The sequence below is a fragment of the Panthera pardus genome, unplaced genomic scaffold, assembly GCF_024362965.1.
Source record: "Panthera pardus isolate Hobbes unplaced genomic scaffold, ASM2436296v1 HiC_scaffold_20, whole genome shotgun sequence".
NCBI lineage: Eukaryota > Metazoa > Chordata > Mammalia > Carnivora > Felidae > Panthera > Panthera pardus.
Window position 1 is genome coordinate 68,476,817 of NW_026526766.1, and position 16,222 is coordinate 68,493,038.

A 16,222-nucleotide genomic window follows, 5' to 3' on the forward strand; every position below is an offset into this window, starting at 1 on the left:
CTGAGACACAATGACTTACCAAGTTCAGGATGAAGCTCGACGATCAGCAGTGCTTGTCATGGTGACTAAACATCAGTAGACGGCTCATGTGCAAACTACAACATGCATTCTGAACCACTGCTCCCTGCTAACAGTCTTCTTTCTCACCAGGGTCCAGGTTTAAACGGGGAAGTCACCCTGGCTGCGGTGCTCGGTGCTCTGGGAGAGCTTTTGTGGAAAAAAAGTAGACATGAGAGCACGGCTCCTAATTGTGGAGGACCCGTTTACACCTGCTTTCGTGGCAGGCCCACCTGGTCCAAGCGGGGAGGCCTGGAGTGCTGGGGCAGGGCGGCGGGCTGAGACACGGACCCCTTGAGCTAAGGTTCCTCGGTGGGCTCCACTCCTTGGCTGACTGCCTGGGGGCAGTATAGTGCAGTGGCAAAGGGTGTGGGCTTGCAATTCCAACTACCTGCCTGGCTGGTGTCCCAGCTGTGCTGTGTGATTTTGAGCAAGGGACTTAACATCTCTGTGCCCGGCTTTCTCTCCCACGTGGGGCTATTGTGAGGATGAAATGAGATTGCTCCCCTTTTTCTCCATTTTCTCTTCTTTGTCTACCTTCTCAATTTTCTACAGTGCTTCCCTTGGTCTTCCAGAGGCCTAGCTCCCTTCAAACACTCCCCCTCTCCCTCTCTCCTATAGGGGGCTCCCCTTACTTTGATCCCCCTGCCCCAGCCTGTCTGGTCTGGCTCCCCTCTTGGTTGGTCTGTGTTTTCCTCCCCTGCTGCCCTCCCCTCCTCCCCAACGCCTCTCATGCATCCCTCCTCTGGGTGCTTTCTGTCCCTTTCCACTTCTTTCCTCTTTCCCTGTCTCCCCGTTCTGGGCACATAGACACTTGCCTCCCATTCTCCTTGGCCATCCGGCTGCATCTCCTGGCTGCCACTAGACCAGCTGCCAGAGGAGAGGCAGGAACGAAGACAGGAAGGAGAGCCAGGGGGAGGGGATGCCAGCCCACCTGGGAGGGACGAACTGTCTCAGGAAACCCATGCCTCTGTATCCTTCTGTGTCCACTTTAGCTGGAGTACCACCTGTCTATGGGGGAATATCCTGCTATCCTGGGCACTCAATCAACTAAGTGACACACACACAAATAAAATACAAATATTAAAAATGAAAAGAAAAGCAGAGCTTCACCATCTCCCTCCCCCAGGCTGGGAAAAACCATCCTCACGTTTTGGCTCCCCACCCCCCGCTCTTTCCTTGCTTCCTGTATTTAGCTGATGTTCTCCTAGCAGTGAGAATGGCTTTTTGTGTGTGTGTGTGCACAAGCCAGGAGACAGGTCATTTAGGAGAGCTGGAGGCCAGGACCATGGCTTCAATTCCCAGCCCTCCTTTGTCTGGCGCTTGCCCCCGAAACAGGCATGGCAAATTTTGATTGCAATGCGCTTGAACCTGTACGTGTAGATATAGAGACAGGTGAGGTCTGCTGGCTGCCCATCAGGCAAGGTGAGAGAGAAGTGGTGGGAATATTAAGTGTGAGGAGATGTGAGGAAGTCCACGCGAATTTGCTGGTACAGAGGAAGGCTTCAGAAACGCTAGTTTCCTTTCCCTTTCACTGTAGACACAATGGAGAATCAGGACTCACAAGTTCATGGCATTTTCAAGGTGCAAAGTGCCCTCTTCTCACCTGACACAGAAACCTACCCCCTCTGTGGGCCCCTGAGACCTGCAGGGGCAGGGATTGGTCTCCCTCCACTGACTGGAAGCAGGCCACCATTCCCCCTGCACCTGTGATGAGCTGTCATTGCTGGAGGTCCCCTATTTCTGTCCCCTATTGCTCCCCCAGTCCTACTGTCAAACCCCATTCATTTTCCAGAGCCACCTAGAAGAGCCCTGCTTGTTTCTCCCTTGTGGTAGCTCCCCTGAAAGCTGGGGCCACTTTGAGTGACTTTTTGGTGTTCCTTCTCCAGAGTAGACATCCCCAGTGTCTAAGTCACGTCTTAAGTGACTCAGTTTCCTGACCCCTCATTTTCTCGGTGTCTGAAAGGTAACGTGATGTGATGGAAATGTCGGAAGAGACAGAGCTGTGCGGGGCAAGCCGTGTGACTCTGGCCAAGCCACCTGTCTGCCTCTGTGTCTTAGACTTTTCATCTGCATGGTGGGGGGATCAATGAAATAAGCGCTAAGCACAGTGCCGGGCCCACAGGAGATTGGCAATCCTTGATTTCCTGATGATGCTCTTCTGGACATAGATGGCTTGCCTACATCACTCTTGAAGTGTTACTTAGAGGCCAAAGTGGCCAATTCCAGGAAGCCTACACTGGAGCCCAGTAGTGGACACCACTTGCCTCTGCCATTTTGGACATATTACTCCAACAACTAGCAGTCTGGGGTGGTTTCGGTCTACAGCATCACATGCTCCCTGTCCTAGCCCCTAGCTGGCAGGGGTGTGGGGCACAAGTGATCTTTCAACTACTCTATTCATAGAACCATTTCTAAGTAGAAGTTTCCCTTTTGTTAGACTTAATTCTGTTCCCCGTAGAACAGAATATTCCCAGCACAGTTTGCATCCACCCTCCCCTTTTCCCTTTCTGAAGCCATTGGGTGGGATGGGGACAGTTACCAGTGTTTGTGTGGCAAGCAGGATTGCAGACGAGGTGCTGGGTCAGGCTCTCCTCCTGGGAAGGGAGAGAGTGCTTAATTCTATCAACTGAGGCAAGGATGAGTTCCAGACGTGACAGTACTAACAACAGGCCACAGAAAAATCAGCCATAGGCGAAGGCAACATGATCATCCTCATCCAAGGTTTCCATTTCTAGTTATTTCTATTTGTATGTGTATCTGGCACCACTGAGCATTTGCCAGGTAGTAGCGGGTACCATAGCTTTAAGATGAAAAAGATGACAGAAGATGGGGCGCCTGGGTGGCTCAGTTGGTTAAACACCTGACTCTTGATTTTGGCTCAGGTCATGAACTCACCCTCATGGGATAGAGCCCCAGGTTGGTCTCTGTGCTGAGCATGGAGCCTGCCTGGGATTCTCTCTCTCCCTTTCTCTCTGTTCCTCCCCCACTTGTGCATATTCTCTCTCTCTCTCTCTTTCTCAAAAAGAAAAAAACAAAAGTAAAGATGACAGAAGAATTTAGCATTGGCAAGACTCCACACCTTGACTTCCTTGTGTCTGTAGTGAAGAAAAGGTGTCAGTGATTCAGTGGCAGCCCTTGAGTACCTGGGTCCCCCGAGGAATCAGTTCTCTGGAAAAAGTGAGGACTTTCTGGTCAAGGGAGATCCTGCAAGTTTCTCCAAGAAGTGACACCTAGATCCTTAAAGGAAGAACTGTCCCTCTCCAAGCCCGAATTATTTGTCTTCACATATTCTCTTTCTGTTCTGACCTTCATTTACATACTTTTTAATGTGAGAGGTCATAAGGAATTCATGCAGCGATCTTTGTTTTTTCAATTATGTCATCCCACAAAGAGCTCTCTGTGTTCCTACAAGATCTTTATGATGATCACTTTAAAATATGAATATAATATTACTTCATACAGATGAACTGTACTGTATTAGGTTTCTATTGCTGCCACAAACATTACTGCGAATTTAACAGCTTAAAACAATATAAATGAATTATTTCACAGTTGTATAGGTCAGAACTCTGGGCCTCACAGGCTGAAATCAAGTGTCAGTGGCTTGGACTCTTATTAGGAGGCCTTGAGGGAGAATTTGCTCCCAAGTTCATCCAGGTTATTAGCAGACTTCGATTGCTTGTCCTTACAGGGCGGAGGTCCCATGTGCTAGCCAGTTGTTAGCTGAGTCCAACCCTTACCATCCAGAGGCTTCCTTCTGGTTCTTGCCATTCAGAGCCTGCAATGGTGCATCAAATCCTTTTTGTCCTTGGAATCTCTCTGACTTCTCTTCTGCCACATTCATCTGTTCCAGTTACAGAAAGTTCTCTGCTTTTAAGGGCTCATATGGCCCTAAATCCATCTAGATAATCCAGGATAATCTCTATATTGTACAATCTGCAACCTTAATTATACCTGCAAAGTAGGTCCCTTTTTTCATGTCATGTACTGTATGCATAGGCTCCAGGATGAGGATGTGGGTGTTTTGCAGGGGGGGGGGGGTCATTATTCTGTTTACCACACATGTAAGGTAAGCATTACCTAGTGCTGGATATCGAGAGGGTTTTTAGGTGTTTTATTATTTCTCTGTTTACTTTGTAGATACCACTGCAATGAATGCTCCTGCCATTTCGATTTTGCTTCCATAGACTAGCCTCTTAGATAAATGATGGAGGGATTACTGGTCAAAACTATGGCCATCTTTACAACTTGATATTTATTTCCCGAAGAGTTGCACCTATATATACTGCTAGTGACTTGAGATTTCATCTGTTTGCCTCTAACTTTTTCCTAGCTGGGTGTCTGCATCAGCCATAAAAAGGATGATGGGGGGTTCCACTAACTACACATTTTTATCTTCCAAATAAATTGTAAACGAACAATGAAGAAACACTTTTGCAGACAGGGACTGTTATTGTTCCTTATCCCACAGTGCTGTGTCGGGACACTGAGATCCCAGCTGAAGGTGGCTGCGTGCTGGGTCCATTGTGTGCCCGCTGGTGATGGCGAGTTGTGTACATCTCCTTCTCACCTTGCATTCAGTGACCTCAAGTTGGTAGCTTAAATCCGCCATGGTGGGAATATTTATACCATGGAAACTGGCAAATGCTAAGCAACAATGTTAGTGTTTTTTCTTGAGAGCTACTGGTTGTTGTGGAGTTGATGTGGTTTTTTTTTTTTGTTTTTTGGGGTTTTTTTTTGGTTTTCAGTTCTCCTTGGGGTTCTATAAATTCATTTCTGGTGTCAAATAGATTTTGGAGGGCACAATTTGGAAAGGAATAAGAAAGTTGCAAAAAAGGAGGACAGTACTTTCAGAAAACAGCCTGGCGTAGAGGAACAAGTACAGATATGGAAATGAGACCGATCTTGTTTCAAATATTGGTTCCCCAAAACTATTAGCTTTGGTATTTGAGGCAAGTTGCCAAACTTCTGTAAATCTTAGTTTCTTTACCTGAAAACGGAGAAATTCATACCTACCTCATAGAATGGTTGGGGAAGATTAAACAGTATACTGATATAAGTAATATAGAAAATATACAAACAAAATATGTAGGTTATGATAAGTATAAATCCCTGAAGTGGTTGCCAACTTACTCTTATGTCTACCAAATAAATGGCTCTATTATGTGTTACCACTCCCAAAACACCGTGCTGCCTTACATTTGGACTGCATTTGCAACATCCAGAGAAGCAATGCTGAATGCACTCACCAACAATAAAGCCTCATATTCCCGTTATCTTGCTGCAGATGCTCAGGGAGATTTATAAATTGAGGACCAGGATGCATGCCTAACTTACGTCAATCCTTGGGTGCTATTTGAATCTGTATTTTCTAGAAGTATTTTTCTATATTTTACAAGCAATCATTCATTTGACAAGGATTTATTGGGCTGCTACCTCTGTGGTGGTAATAATAACCCTTTTAATTTCCACAGCACTTGAGAGCTTACAAAGCAAGTTTATACCTATGATTTTATTAAAACCTCATAATGATGGACAAGTTAGATATTGTTATCCTCATTTTAGAGATGAGGAAACTGGGCTCAGAGAAGAGAAGCCACTTTCCCAAGGTAGCCCAGCTATTAACACGATGAGACACCAATCATTCTTCCACGATGAGTAAGAAAAAGTGCACCCATCCACCGCAAGAAAGCAAAGCCACTTGACTGGTTAGTTAGCCCAATTGTCTCAATTACTTTGTAATGACGCTTTATACTGTATCACATAATTGCTGTTCACAAAAAGAATTCACAAAATACTTCTTCGTGTATTATCTCAACTGATCCCCACCAAAAACTATGAGATCCAAGAAGGAAATACGTGGCTAAGAGGGAAGAGAGAGGACATTAACAGAGTACCTACTATGTACCCAGAATAGGTCGTACATATCAATACAAGTTGGATTTCCTAGAATGTTGAGTCAGAGGCAAAGCTCATATGGTGATGTTTCATTGAGAAGTGTAATCCAGGGAAGCAGAAGTGAAGAAAAAAAGGGAAATGAGACAAAAAAAGAAGAAGAAAATATAAGATGACACTTTATTGAGCTGGCTACTGCTTCTCAAGAAAGCAGCATAGGTTGCTTGGCCAAGTGGGAAATCTCCGAAAGGCTTATGGAATCACTGTGACTTGGCCCATTCTTTTCTGTGTCCTGACTGTAATGATGGACAAAATCCATCCCGAGGGCATTAATTCTTCCACATTTCTGGGCTGTGTTACTTAACCTCTCTGGGCAGTCACTGGGAAAGGCCAGAAGCTTCATGGGTCAGGTCAAGTTAGTCCTGGGAGCTGCAGCTACAGTGGCTCTTATTAGGGTGGGCACAATATAAGCTAAGCTGATGCCTGGCCCCTGCTCTAGGAGGGGGAGAAGGAGGCAGTATTAGGGGACGGTGTGACAGATGGTGGCAGTGGGGGTTTGGGGGGGTGCTTTGTGACCGTGTGTATGATGTTAGCTTTCGCTGGGGGACAGGCAGGATTGGGCCATGCAATAAGTCTGAAGCATGAATTGTCTCATCTCATGTGCACCATACTCCTGAGAGATAGATGTTGCTCTTTCCAGTTTTTCCCCTGAGACTCACTGGGGTGAGAGATGGGATGAGAGACTGAGTACAGGTCTATATGTCTGCAAAATCTGTGCTCTTTCATCTTAACTTAGCAAAGTATGAATTGCTATACTTCTTGATTTTTATTAATTTTTTTGTCAAGAGAAAATGTGAGAATTAGGCATATCTATTTCATCTGTATTCCAAAGTCACAGAAAAACAGAGTGGTTATCACACTAGTTCCTCTAAGTAGAAAGGGTATCTCTGGATGCCAGCTTGCTCCTGATCCTTGTCAGGACTACGGCCTAAGTATGGATTGGCCCTTGTTGAAAGAGTCTCACACGCCCTGTACAATCAGTGCTAGGCACCCAGGCTCTTCCTGGGGATTGTCCTATTTCCTCTCGCTTCCCAAAATGCCTCTGCATGTGCTTCCTAACCCAGAGAGATGACGTCCTCCACTGAGGATTCCTCTGCCACACCGCCTAGATTTGAGAATCATCATTCCAAAGTGCTAACCTGGTTAAGTCATGCTTCCATGGAAAGATCTTTCTACCACTCCAAAATGAAGTTCAAGCCCTTAGCTTCCTTGGTCAAGCCCCTTCCCCCACTTTTCATCTCATCTTTTTGAGCACTTCTACTCCATAACTTATATTTGGATGTAGAGACAGAAAAGCTCACCTACTCTCATGCCTATGTGCCCCTTTTCGGGCTGTTTCTTGTTTTGGAAATGACTTTTGCCCTTGTCCTTTGAGAACTTTTGTTTATTTAACAAATCCTTCCTCAGATGCTTCCTGATTCCTTGACTCTCCTGTTTAATCAAAACAGAAGGTTCAGAGATTTGTATTTTCCTAAGGCTTTATTAATACCCCATCTAGTAGCCATGATCACAGAATCTCATTGGTATGTTTATTATTTTAGGTATCCACTTCTCCCTCTAGTCAGGGCAGACTATGCTTTATTCAATACAATACCCGTGGCACTTAGTAGAGAGGCTGGGTCATAGCATGAGCTCAATGACTGTTGGTTGATATGATTTCTAGATTCATCCTTGGGTGGCCAAGCCTGAGTCTCCCAACTAAAAGCAGACTTATAAATTTCCATTGCATTCTGGGTCCTGAGACTCAATACAAGCTCCACCAAAAAAGGCCCCCTAGAACCTAAATAGTTTCTGCAGCAGCAGCCTATTATTTGATGTATTTTTCATCCAAAAGACATTCAAATCCACTGAAGATGTAATTTTGGTTACTGAGTGGTAACTTCTTTATCCTAAAGCTACAGAGATATTTCCTCTAACATTTGCCTAAATATAAATCTATATATGGAAAAAGTGAACCTGCATGAGGCCAGGCAAAGAAAAACTATCTAGGAGTATGAACTGAACCATCTCAGAATCCACACTGATGGGAGTGGGAATCCACACTGAGTGGGAGACATTCCTGTTTCAGCCAGTCACAGTGAAGAGACCTCACTGAATACCCAGGACATTTAGTAGAGACCCTAGAAAGGTCACTTCTCAGCATAGGAACCAGAGACAGGAAGGAAGAAATGGAAATATGCTATTGTAGAGTTATTACAATAAACACGAAATGATATAATATTTTTCAAATACAACATACTTCTAGATAACTCATGGGTCACTAACAGACTATTAAGGAAAACCAAACAACATACTAAACTGAATTACAATTTCAAAAATTCACTATTTGTGGGATGTCGTTAAAACAATACTTATAAGACAATTAATAGTTTTAAATGTTTATATTTAAAAAGAGGAATGTCCATAAGTTCTGTGACTGGTCTGAGATTTTTTCCCCTAATTGCAAGCTAGCGAATTAGTGGCCACAGTTTGCTGAATACTGGTGGAAGACACGATTCTCTTGGGTCAGAAACAAAGGACTTCATTTTATACAACAATAGTGAAGCCAGAGTATCAGCATTTGAGAGGAATCCCTGAGTCCCAATTCCCACATGGTGATGAAGAAAGGGCCAGATGACACCTGAATATGCAGCGAGCTGCATTAGAGGAGAAGAATCCCAAGCTTAGGAAATCTGGATCTTTGATAATGGATAGAAGCCTGTATGACCTTTGTCCCAGAGGGAGACACTGTATTTATTATATTGATAAGCAAACACACCTGTCTTCTGCTTTGGCAGGAGACACTACATTCTCCATAATTGTTTGCCCTACAAACACACTGGAAAAAGATGGTCCAGAACCAAGGCAGTTAGTGGTTCTATTTACAAGATATGCAGAGATACCCATGGAGAATTGTCTTCAACAGGGTCTAAACCAATCGTCTAAATTATCTAAATAAAAAAGAAGTGCATATTTAAGCCAAAAATAAGTTGAAGGAAGGAAATAATAAAGGTTAGAATAGAAGTAAATGAAATAGAAGCAGATTTTTTCAAATCTGCAAAAAATAAATTAAAGGCTTGTTCTTTGAAAAGGTCAGTAGAATCAATAAACTTCAAATTTAAGTGATCAAGATAAAAGGAAAGAAGGTGGAAATTATCAGTATCAACAATAAAGAGGATCTGTCTGTGCAGATCCAGTGAACATTAAAGTGCTAAAAAGCACTTTAAATAGCATTAAAGTGCTATTATTTATATTATAAATAATTTTATGGAAATAAATTTGACATCTTAGATAAAATTAAGAGCACATTATATCAGCTTTTAATTGCCACTGTGACAAGTTATTACAAACTTAATTGCTTAAAACAACACACAAATTTGTCATCTTAAAATTCTGGAGGTAAGAGGTCTGAAATGTGTCTCGCTGGGCTAACATCAGGGTATCAACAGAGTTGCATTCCTTTTGGAGGCTCTAAGAGAAGAATCCATATATTTGTGTTTTCCAGTTTCCAGAGGCTACCTACATTCCTTGACTCACAGCCCAACTGTTCCATCTTCAAAGCCAGCAATATCGGACCAAGTTCTTTTCATGATGCTATCTCTCTGGTTCTTTCTACTCTGTCTCCCTCTTCCACTTATAAGGACCCTTGTGAATGTACTGGGTGCATCCAGATAATTTAAGCTTACTTTGCTATCTCAAGGTCAGTTTGTTAGCAACCCTAATTTCATCTGCAACTTTACTGCCCTTTGCTCTGTAACATAACATGCTCACAGGCACTGGAATTTCGATGTTAACATCTGTGGGAAGCCATTGTTCTGCCTACCATTCACACGTGGATGGAACATGAAGAAATGGAACCAGAAGAAATAGAAAATATAAATAGCCCTACATTTCCAAAAAAGAAAAAAAAAAGGAAGAAAGAAAAGAAAGAGAAAGGAAAATAAAAAAGAATTAGTGACTAAAAACCTGTTCACAGAGAAAAGTTTGAGCATAAATGGCTTTTCTAGTGAATTCTATCCAACAATTAAGGAAAAGATACTATTTTTACAAAATATCTCATAAAAGAGAGGTGGAAAGAATACTTCTTATTTTATAACCCCAGCATTGCCTTGATATTAAGATAAAGATAGTAACCAGACAAGATATTAAGAGAAAACAGACTAGTACCTAGAGACAAATATCTAGGGTAACTAACAATCTGGGTTTGCCTGGATCTGTCCCAGTTTTAGCATTGAAAATTCCATACCCCAGGAAACTCCTCAAGCAGCAGGCACACTACACAATATCTGCAATAAACACAGACACAAAAATCCTTAGCAAAGTATTCCAATACTGAAGTCAGCAATATGTTATAAATGTAGTATAATATGTCCCAGTGGGGCTTATTTCAGGAATGTGGGATTAGCTTGGCATTTAAAAACCAACATGTAACCCATAAAGAATAAGAAAAGCATATGATTTTCTCAATAGGTGCAGAAAAACCATTTGACAAAATGTAGCACTCATTTATGATTTTAAAAATTCTCAGCAAATTAGAAAGAGAAGATAACTTCCTCAATTTGATAATGACCATGTACAAAAACCTGCCACTTACATCATAATCAATGGTGAAAGATTAGCTGTATTATCTTCTAAGATCGGGAACAAGGCTATGACCACTACTGCTCAAACCTGTACAGATAGTCTTTTATAAATATGTAACAAATAACTCTAACCATAAAGACAGCAGTAAATATAACCTCTACATGAAAACTACCAAGCATTATTGATAGAAATTAAGGAAGACTTTAAAAATCAAGAGATATACCATGCTCATTGGAAGAATTGATAGAGGATTTCAATTTTCCCGAAACCGATCTATTGCTTAAATGTAACTGCAATAAAAATGCCAGGATTAATTTTATAAACCCTAAGATTTATATGAAAATGCCAAAACAATTTTGAGAAAGAACAAAGTTGAGGAATACATACTGCCTTGTACTTAATATAAAACTATAATCGATACAGTATGGTATTGGCATAAGGATAGACAAATAGATCAATTGAATGGACTAAGCAATACAGAATATATGGTTGTTTTGACTGATTGTCAACAAAGGGGCCATGGAAATGGGGAGAGGATAATCTTTGTAATAAATGGCACCAGAATAGTTGGGTAGCCACATTTAGTGACCTTGATCCTTACCTCCACACAATAATCAAAAATTAATTTGAAATGGATCATAGACCTTTACATGAGCTAAAACTTTAAATCTTCTAGAAAAACAAATAAAAGAAAACCTTTTCATTATTGGTGTAGGTAAAAAATGTCTTAGGATCAAAAAAGCATTAACCATAAAGGAAAAAATGGAAAGGTTATATTTCAACAAAAGCTCGAGGGGAGTGGGGGGAGGGATGGGCAAAACAGGTGAGGGGGAATGGGAGATACAGCGTCCACTAGTAGAGTGAGTAGGTCACGGGGATGAAAGGCACAGCATAGCAAATATAGTCAATTGTATTGTCAGAGGACTGCATGGTGACAGATGGTAGTGACACTTGTCTTGAGCAGAGCATAATGTATAAACAAGTTGAATCACTATGTTGTACACTTGAAACTAATGTAGCATTGTGTGTCAAAACTAATCAAAACAAAGGTTAAACCTTTTTATTCTTTATAAGACACCATTTAGAGAATGAAAAGGCAAGACACACATTGGAAAAAAAATTGTACAACATGTATCTGACAAAGGACTTATATCTAGGATATTTGTCTGTCTCTCTCCATCCATCTATCCATCCATGTATCTCACAACTCAATAATAAGACAAACAGCCACAATTAAAAAAAATGTGCAGGAGCTTTTCACCAACTACAGAAGATAGTATAGGAATATCCAATAAGCACATAATGATACTATTCATCAGAGAAATGCAAATTAAAGCTTCAATGAGATACTACTACACAGTCACTAAAATTAAAAAGATCAATTATATTAAGTGTTGGTGAGGTTTTGGAGACCTCTGGAATTCTTGTACAGTGCTGGTGGGAGTGCAAAATGGTGGAACAACATTGGAGAACTCTCCCAGCTTTTTACAAATTCAAACATACATTTGCTATACATTTCCGCAATTTCACTCCTAGGCACTCCCTCAAAAGACATAAAAACACTATTTTTACCCTGGCCTTGTAAATGAGTGTTCATAGAAGTTTTACTCACACACCTTCAAAATTGCAAACCATACAAACTCCAATTGACTGGTGAATGAGTAAACCAGCTGTGATATGCCCATACAGTGGAGCTCTACTCTGTAATGAAAAGAAACAAGCTCTGGATGCAAGCAAAACCATGGGAGAATCTCAAAACCATCATGCTGAGTAAAACAGACCTTACATAGCAGAATATATACCGCATGATTCCATGTACCTTATACTGTAGGGCTGGTACAACAGGAAGCAGATCAGTAGTTTCTGGGACTGGAGGTGGAGGTGGAAACTGATGCCAAAGGGACACGAGGGAACTTGCTGGGTCAGTGGAAACGTTCTTCATCTTGATTGGGGTTGATGCTGCCTGGGTGTGAGCATTTTGTCAAAACTCATCAAACTATCCACTTAAAATGGATGCCTCGGGAAGGAGAGAGTAGATCTCCAAACTTGGTACAATTTGATTTGTCTGGAGAGAAGGGTTTGGGGGGGTTCTGATCACAGCTCAGCCACTGCCAGTCAGACCATCTCTGGTGCAGCCTAGGGAGATAGAGCAGGTGGGAATGTCAAAGCCTTGCTTCTGTGATTCTTCTGCCAGAATGGGTTATAGGGCATTGGTCTTTGCTTGGGAAGGTGGAGGAGTAAGTTAGGAATGGTCCAAAGCAAGGTAGACATGGCCACTTGAAGACAGAACAGAATGGCCGTCTCCTGAGAGGAAGGAAGAACAGCAATCATGCTGTTGTAGGTGTGGTAACAGTAGAGGCTGTGACAGATGTCTGAACCTAGGCTCCAGAGCAGGCAAGGAGGTGGACCGCAGACCACAGGTCACGGGAGAGACTCACCAGTAGGGACTCCCAGGTGGTTGGTGGGAATTTGAAGGGGTCCTAGAGGCTAAGGGCAGAGCCAGTGAAATACCGTGGTAGATATTTAGCTCCTAGATAAGCATACCTTTGCCAACCCAGGATGGGGCAGAACAAGATTCGTGAGGGACAGCAAACAAGACTGAGAAGTGGGTGGTTTGCCCTATGGATGAAAACCATAAATTTTAAGCACTTCAAAAACACTAGCTGGTAATTTAAATAACTGATGCATTAATTGATTTTAGACCAACAAAGCAATTGCTTTGGATTTATAGGGTTCCCCCCCCCCCATTGTGTGGGTCACACCCATTTGGGCCAGTCCCCGGTTAGATTAAGTTCAGACAGGAGAGTAGGCATTAGAAACATTGGTGTCAATTTTCAGCAGACTTGTATTTTGTAACTTTCTTTTTCCTTTTTATAGCTTCCCATTTGGATATAAATTTACAAAAGTATCTGAGAAAACTTGGAAATTAAAAAAAAATTGGTCATTTACCATATACAGTTTGAGAAGTGTTGCCACAGAACAGAGGTTGGGAAACTACATCCCACAGGCCAAACCCAGCCCATCTGTTTTCTACAGACCATGAAGCTAAGAATGGTTCATGGATTTTTAAGGGTTTTAAAAATCAAAAGAAGAGCATTCCATGACATGTGAAAATTACATGAGATTCACATTTCAGTGTCCAGACATAAAATGCTGTTGGGACACGGCCGCCTCATTCATCTATGAGTTGTCTATGAGACCATTAGCCCCACAAAGCCTAAAATATTTACTATTTGGCCCCTTACAGAAAAAAAAAATGTGCCCATCCCTGCTCTAGAAATTGCCACAACTCACAAGCCTGCATCTTGGTCATGTAGCTATTTAAAAACCATCAAACACTAAAGTCTCTCTTCAAAAATTGTCTTTAAAGCCCCGGGCTGATCCTGTGGGTCTGCTCCCAGTTAGTCCGCCTTCCCGGGGTCGGCTACTGTCCTCCTCATTGCTTTCCCCTGGGTGCCCCGCGACTGCCAGCACGTGGCTTGGCTCACGGTCTCGTGAGGGAAACCGCCTTCTGCCTTTGTTGTTCTGGGCATTCCCATTCACGTTTTTACCAGGCCTGACCCTGTCTGGCTTGTAAAATCTGATGGGATCCCTGCCCACGGAAGGATGGCTGCAGGCGGGTGGAAGTGCCACTCAAAAGAGGTGGTAACATCTGAGCGGAGGGCAGGCTGAGCAGAGATGGGCGGCACCTCACGGCCGTATGCCTGGGCTGTGATCGCTCGGCTCCTGAGTTTCCTGCACGTGAAACTCACACACAGCTTAGAACAACTCATTAGCGAGCCCAGGAGACTTGAACAATTCAGGCTTCTCAAGAGTCCAGTGTTTCCCTAGGAAGGAATTTGCAGGGGAGGGGGTGGGACTAGGGGTAAAAGACTCCTCTACGCTCGCAGGAACATCGCCCTGGGTTCCCTGGGTTTCAACTACAAAGCCCAGTGCAAATGTGAGGGGTTATTACACGGCAATTTGGGAGAATCATTCCCTTTTGGTGCCCTGTATCGACTAGGGAGCAACTCCACGGTTAGCGATGGGCCAAAAGTCTTTTGACTGTTATGAGAATCATTTTAGGTCTTTCCTAAAGCCTGATGCTCAGGTTGTAAGGCATCTTTAAAGGCTTTTAGATATCACATTCCCCTCCCCCCCTCACCCCACCTTCCTCTGCCACTTGACTTGCTGTCTGCAACATCCTTGCCAGGTGATTTGCCAGGCTCTGTCTATATCCTTCCAGGGATGGGGAGCTCACTCCTTGTCAAGGCTATCCCTTTTGTTTCAGCATTGCTCAGGGCACTGAAAAGTTCTTCTTGGGTTGAAATTCACTTGTTGGGCTTTTACTTCTGGGTCTTATTTACATCCCTTGAGTACCCTAACAACAAATCCAACAAATGTGGTCTCTAACTCCAAATGCACTAATCTAATTTTTTTTATAAGTTACATGTACTTTCATAATTCTTCACCTATTTTGTTTCCCCCATGCCAGCATTTTAGTCTCCAAACACCTTTGCACTTTTAAAAACTATGGAAGGACCCAAGTGGCTTTGCTTTATGCAGATATATTGCTACCAATAGTGTAACTATTAAAAATTAAAACCGGGGTACCTGGGTGGCTCAGTCGGAGCGTCCAACTTCGGCTCACGTCATGATCTTGCAGTTGGTGGGTTCGATTCCCACATTAGGCTCACTGCTGTCAGCCTGTCAGTGCACAGCCCGCTTCGGATCCTCTGTACACTTCTCTCTGCGCCTCCCCCGCTTGCATTCTCCTAAAAATAAATAAATATTAAAAAATGAAAACCAAGAAATGTACAAAGATATTAATTCACTTAAGAACAAAAATAAGCCTACTGTATATTAACATAAGCAAATATCTTTACGAAAAATAACTGTGGAGTCCCAAAAATGTTTAGTGGGAAGAATGGCTTTGTTTTACATTTTTTGGCAAATCCCTACAATACCTAGCTTAATAGAAGACAGTGGTGTTCTCACATCTGCTTCTTCGTGCAGTCTGTTGCCATCTATTGTTTTGGTTAAAGTGTGTAAAGAAAATCTGGCTTCACGTAGATATTTAGTGGGAAAAGGGGGAATATTTTAATAGCCTTTTTAGATAACTGGGGATATGTCATGTAACCTCTAGAAATCACTGCACACCTGTGAGAGGGTTTTAAAAGGTAGATAACACCCCAGAATTATTCTGAAAATAATTTTGACCTTAGGCACTCTCTGAAAGTGTCTCAGGCACCTTGGGGGTCTCCAGGACACATTTGGGGAACTGCCGCCTTAAATCATGATTCTTACAACTTTAAGCTTGTTCCAGAATGGATGCAAACGCTATTCCCCTTCCTCCTCCACACACCTCATTTCTCTAACTTGGTTTATCATTACAGATTCCAAGCCTGATGTCTTTCAGGCAGAACCTGCGTTGAATGTTACTCAGAACAGTATTAAAGCCAGCCTTCTGGCTTCCAGTCACATGTAGCCGCGGATACCTGAGAGTGACAAATTGATGCCCATGATTAACAACAACATGACCCTTACGGTGACACCACGGGCCTGACAAAATGGAATTCTCCTCTGCCCCAGCCTGAAGTGGTGGGGTGCTCCCGGAACATGGGAGGGCAGCCTTATTTTCCCTGGTGACTCAGGGTAAGCTCCA

At 42.7% G+C, this 16,222-nt stretch overlaps 1 long non-coding RNA gene across 2 annotated transcripts in view; it reads right to left on the reverse strand.

Annotated features, from left to right (window-relative positions):
* The window catches only part of LOC128778627 (uncharacterized), a 124,176-nt gene that overhangs the window by 28,220 nt on the left and 79,734 nt on the right, over positions 1–16,222 (reverse strand). The window contains exons 3-4 of one of the 2 annotated variants that reach the window (XR_008424300.1): positions 15,172–15,332; positions 11,386–12,714 (exon numbers count right to left, since the gene is read on the reverse strand). This is a non-coding gene — a long non-coding RNA (uncharacterized LOC128778627). Of the gene's footprint in view, positions 1–11,385; positions 12,715–15,171; positions 15,333–16,222 lie in introns of those variants that run through there. The other variant, XR_008424301.1, reaches the window with a different exon arrangement.